General features: G+C 41.9%; 1 pseudogene; it reads right to left on the bottom strand.

Moving 5' to 3' along the window:
• Positions 1-950: 950 nt before the first annotated feature.
• On the bottom strand, positions 951-1,940 carry LOC109555014 (hepatoma-derived growth factor-related protein 3 pseudogene; annotated as a pseudogene).
• Between the last annotated feature and the right edge of the window lie 3,630 nt (positions 1,941-5,570).

Genomic DNA, 5,570 nt, shown 5'->3' with positions numbered 1-5,570 from the left:
CAGCTCAGGTGACCAGGTGCTTGGTGAGCACAGTTGCCCCCAGTTGAAGGCTGCGACTTATCGCCTTCCCCGTCCTAGCCGCTTGGTTTTCTGGGTGTACAACGGGCGCGCTTTCTCAGGTATGCCATGTGTCTCTTCTGGGGAGCTGATCTCTGGCTGTGACCCTCCCGGCAGATGCCGACCATCCAGAATCCAAAGAAGTCTTGGTTAGCAACGAAGTCTGCTTGAAGGTTGGTATAGGATGCCTCTCTGGTGCCACAATTGCCCCCTTCAGGCTCTGGCTGCTTTACCCTCCCTGTCTCTGGTGGGGGATGGGCCAGTCCACAGCTGGCTACCTCTGCTCAGTCCTTTGTTCTGTGAGTAGGCCTGGTGGTGTCTTAGGTTGGGGCTTTTCACAGAATAGCTATCCCACAGTCTGGGTTGCCATCTCAAGCTAGTTCCCTCAGATTGCCCTCAGGGCATTCAGGCCCTGTCCTTACCCTAAGCAATGCAGCCCATGCCTCCCTGTCCAGCCCCGGCTTGCTAGTGGGGATGTGAGTGTCTAGGCTGCTGCTCTGCTGGAAGTTGGTGTTAGGCACGTAATCTGTGGGTTTTAATTATTTATTTTTCCTCCCAGGTATTTTGCCATCTGAGATTCCAAGGCCACAGACCAACCAGAGAGAGTGTTTCCTGGTGTTTGGAAACTTCTCTCTTTTTTAAGACTCCCTTCCTAGGACGGAGATCCATCCCTACCTCCTTTGTCTCTATTTTTATTTTTTATATTTTGTCCTACCTCCTTTCAAAGATAATGGGCTGCCTTTCTGGGTGCCTGATGTCCTCTGCCAGCATTCAGAAGTTGTTTTGTGGAATTTGCTCAGCGTTCAAATGTTTTTTCGATGAATTTGTTGGGGAGAAAGTGGTCTTCCAGTCCTATTCCTCTGCCATCTTAGGACTGCCCTCCTGAGTGGTCCTTTTTAAAAAAAATGCTAATTTATATTTAACTGAATGTTTGGTGATGATGGAGTAAAAGGCAGGAGAATGATGAACATAACTGCCTTGATAAAGGATCCTAGACTTGTATGAGCTTTTGCAAAGACCTTGATAATCCTTAGTGGTTAAGGGCAACTTCATGCAACCAAATAAGATGAAATTAAGTCAATAACCTTAAAAAATGGCTAAAATGTTTTTCCCCCCAAACACATCAGAGAGGAATGTGAATAATGTACATACAAACTGGTGTTCTGTCAGTGACAACAAGGACTATGTGTGGTTCATATCAAATCCGAGAATATTGAATAACCAAACATATAACCTTCTTGTGGTTTTCTTAGTATGCAGCATTCATTATGGTAGTTAGATCCCTTCACTGGTTTTTTGCAAGTCTGAAGTTGTGTTTCTTGTGTCGTTGCTGGCATCTCCACCCTCAGAGCTGCTTTTATTTTCTTCTTCTTTGCAGTCCTTGTCATCTTCGTCTCCTGGAGATTTTTGGGACTGTTTAGAGGATTTCTTTGAAGTGTATGACTTTTTCTGCTTTGAGCCTGCTTTTTCACTCTTTTTTTGCCTTTTCCATATTCCTCTACTCTGTCGCCTTCTTCCTCACTGCTTGTGTCAGTGGTATTCCCACCTTCTCCCTCAGTTTCTGAAGAGCTCTGTGGCTGAATTGCCTGATATCCAGTAAACTTTACTCCTGGGTTATTTTCTATTTCCCACAATCCTTCATTAAATTCTTTACATTTGTTTGATTTTCCAAACTTCTTTGTATTCCTTGTAAGGGAAGAGCTGTTTGGGACCTAGAAAAGCAGTTTTGTAGGTGCCAAAAAGAAGATAGGGTACTTACTGCCTGGAGGCTTCACAGCTCCCTCTGGGAGTTCATCAATCCCGGTGGGTTAGTGCAGGTAGCCCTTCATCTTGGCGAAGACCAGGTCGCCTGCCTTGTACTCATGGGGCTGTGGACCCGCCATCCTGGCCGCTCCCCTTCCTGGTCGTTCTTGGGCGCCAAAAAGATTCCAGGATGCTGCCCCCACAGCAGGCCTTGAACTGGGCAGGTGGGCGGACAAGGGGCCACTCAGATAAGGGGAAGCATCAAGGTGGTGGCTGAGGCGAGGGGTTGGTTAGGGGGGCTCAGCAGACCCAGCAAATCACCACCCGGCAGCGGGAGAGGGGAGTCCCCAGGCTCTCGGCTCTTGCCCAGGCCGAGGTCCCTGCCACCACCACGCTGCCCATAAATTTTAATATTTCAGAAAAAAATGCCTATTTCTGGTACTAATTCCCTCATAGATGTTTTGAACACTTTGGTGATGTTGTCCTGAGGTGTAGCAGCCTTAACTGTCCTTATCTTAACTGGATTTCTGGTTCTGAAAGCCTTTTCAGTACAATTTTCAGTCAGTAGTGTCATTTTCTCAAAATTAACATGTGGAAGGTAGTGTATAATTAGTAGAGAGTGTGTGCTTTGCCTCTTAACTGCACTTTGAGAACATTTTCTGTATGTCTAGCATCAGTCTACCTCATCCCACCAGGAATGAACAGCCCATTTTATTCTCTCTTGATTTGGACCATATGGCCCATCTTTATAAATGAATGGCTATGTATGTGGCATGATGTGAAAACTTCTGACATTCCCCTTGGTGTCTTAATATCTTTCCTATGCTTCCTGCCAGTATTCTTTACAAGGTCTTATATTATCATTCCTTTGTAATTTTGAACAGACATTTTAACTTTTATTAGCTGCAGTGTTTTTCTATGTACAGCAAAAGTAATGTGTTATTCTTAGGTTCAAGGGAGATTATTTGTATGAAATGCTTAGTAACAACAACAATGTGGTAACTACAGCAAATGTGAGGATAATTTTATTTTATTTTTGTCGAAGACATTATAGTTACTCACTAGTATTTCTAATTATTTTCCCTTTCAAGGTGTAATTGAAAGTTGGACTTCCCTTCCTCTTTGAAAATAGGTGTGGCCATTAGAATTGCCTTGAGCAGGCAACAAAATGTGAGCAGAAGTTATGAGTGTCATTTCCAAACAGCAGTCTTAAAAATGTTTGTCTTGTTCTCCCTCATAACTCACCATGTCAGTTAAAGTAAATGACAACCTTCCAGATAGTGGAGATTTGGTCAGACTGTGTCTCTGAGTGAAGACCTATGGAGCAAAAGAGCAGACATATAGGGAATATAACATAATGCAGAAACAAACTACTGTTTTTAAGCCAGTAAGATTTTGGTATTGTCTTTTTACCATACCATATATTATTGTATCCTGATTGGTTTAATCTTATTAAGTCTTTCATAATGTTGAGTATTTTTTAACTGTGGTAAAATACACATTAACACAGGATACTTTTCCGTTTATTTATATGTTGTTTCATTTCTTTCAGCAACATTTTGTTGTTTTCAGTGTACAATTCTTTCATCTACATGGGTAAGTTTATCCCTCAGTATTGTATTATTTTTGTCATATGTTATTTGTTATTGTAGTAAAATATACATGGCATAAAGTTTACCATTGTAATCATTTTTAAGTGTACAGTTCAGTGACATTAATTATATCCACATTATTGTGCAACCATCACCACTATTTATCTCCAGAACATTTTTCTCACCACAAACTGAAATTAATTATGTGCCAATTAAATAATGATCATCTATTTCCCTCACCCTCACTCCCTTGTTACTACTATTCTACTTTTTGTCTATATGAATTTAACTACTCTGGGAAATTCATAGTATAGAAATCATACAATATTTGTGTTTTTTAATGGTTTATTTCACTTTGTATAATGTCTTCAAGATTGATACATGTTGTAACCTGTCAAAATTTTCTATTCATTTTTAAATTTGAACAATAATTCATTGTATGTATATAACAACATATTTGCATATCTGTTCAGCTGTTGAGGGACACCAGAGTTGTTTCTACCTTTTGGCTATTGTGAATAATGATGCTATATTATATAAACATGAGAATTTCTCTTTCACTTCTTTGGGGTATATATCCAGAAGTGGAATTGTTGGATCATATAATTCTATGTTTAGTATTTTTTAAGAATTGTGGTACCATTTTCCATAGTACCTGTTCCATTATACATGTCCCCCAGCAATGCAAAAGGAATCCAATTTCTCCATATTCTTGCCAACACTTATCATCTTCCTGCCTTCCTTTCTTTTTTTCCTGATAGATCTGAGGAGCTATGCTGAGCTGGGAGACAGAGAGAGAAAGGGAGAGAGAGAGAGGGCTGAACTGTTACATGTCACAGTAGCTCATTAAAACAACAAACCATTAGCTCATTAAAACAACAAACCAAAAATAGAAAAAAAAAGTGATTAATCACTTACTGTGGTAGTAGAAGACATTAAAACCAGGAAAAGTGCCATTTTCTTCTGTTCCTCCATGGAACAGTTCACAAGTGGGTGATCAGGTGTATCAGCGCAGGTATGGGCTACTTCTCAGTGTTGAGAGAGCACCAGATAAAAGGCCCCAATATTTTTATGGACTCAGGGGTTGCAGGTAGGTCAGGAAGAGGGCTCAGAGTGGACTAGTACTGAGTCAGAGTAGATAAAAGTGAGATAAAAGTGATTTCAGAATTTCCTCCCTCTTCTTCCATAAGGAGGTATTGGCAGAGGTGCTTGAAGAGGACCTCGAAGGAAGTTCTCAGGTGAAGAGACACAGGAATCAAGGCACGAAGGCTAGGAATGTAAATATGTGAAGGGCATGACTAGCTAGGAGAGCCTGAGACCTTGACTGTAACTCTCTTCAGAGACTGTGATGCACTGAGCCGTGGCTGTGCAGGCACAGGAGGGCCTACAGGAGCTATCCCATGTTGAAGGTCAGGAAGGGAGGTTTGTTGTTTTAATGGGCTAATGGTTTGTTGTTTTAATGAGCTACTGTGACATGTAACAGTTCAGCCCTCTCTCTCTCTCCCTTTCTCTCTCTGTCTCCCAGCTCAGGTACCCTTCGTCCAAGGTAAGGAGCAATGGCTGCACTTTGCTGGAGGAGCCATGAAGATATACCCCACGCCCAAGGTAAGAGAAACCCAAGTAAGATGGTAGGTGTTGCAAAAGGGCATCAGAGGGCAAACACACTGAAACCATACTCACAGAAAACTAGTCAATCTAATCACACTAGGACCACAGCCTTGTCTAACTCAATGAAACTAAGCCATGCCTGTGGGGCAACCCAAGATGGGCGGGTCATGGTGGAGAGATCTGACAGAATGTGGTCCACTGGAGAAGGGAATGGCAAACAACTTCAGTATTCTTGCCTTGAGAACCCCATGAACAGTATGAAAAGGCAAAATGATAGGATAATGAAAGAGAAACTCCCCAGGTCAGTAGGTGCCCAATATGCTACTGGAGATCAGTGGAAAAATAACTCCAGAAAAAATGAAGGGATGGAGCCAAAGCAAAAAGAATACCCAGCTGTGGATATGACTGGTGATAGAAGCAAGGTCTGATGCTGTAAAGAGCAATATTGCATAGGAACCTAGAATGTCAGGTCCATGAATCAAGGCAAATTGGAAGTGGTCAAACAAGAGATGGCAAGAGTGAATGTCAACATTCTAGGAATCAGCGAACTGAAATGGACTGGAATGGGTG

Source organism: Bos indicus, chromosome X (genome assembly GCF_029378745.1).
Source record: "Bos indicus isolate NIAB-ARS_2022 breed Sahiwal x Tharparkar chromosome X, NIAB-ARS_B.indTharparkar_mat_pri_1.0, whole genome shotgun sequence".
Classification (NCBI taxonomy): Eukaryota; Metazoa; Chordata; class Mammalia; order Artiodactyla; family Bovidae; genus Bos; species Bos indicus.
This window is presented reverse-complemented; position numbering and strand designations above follow the sequence as displayed.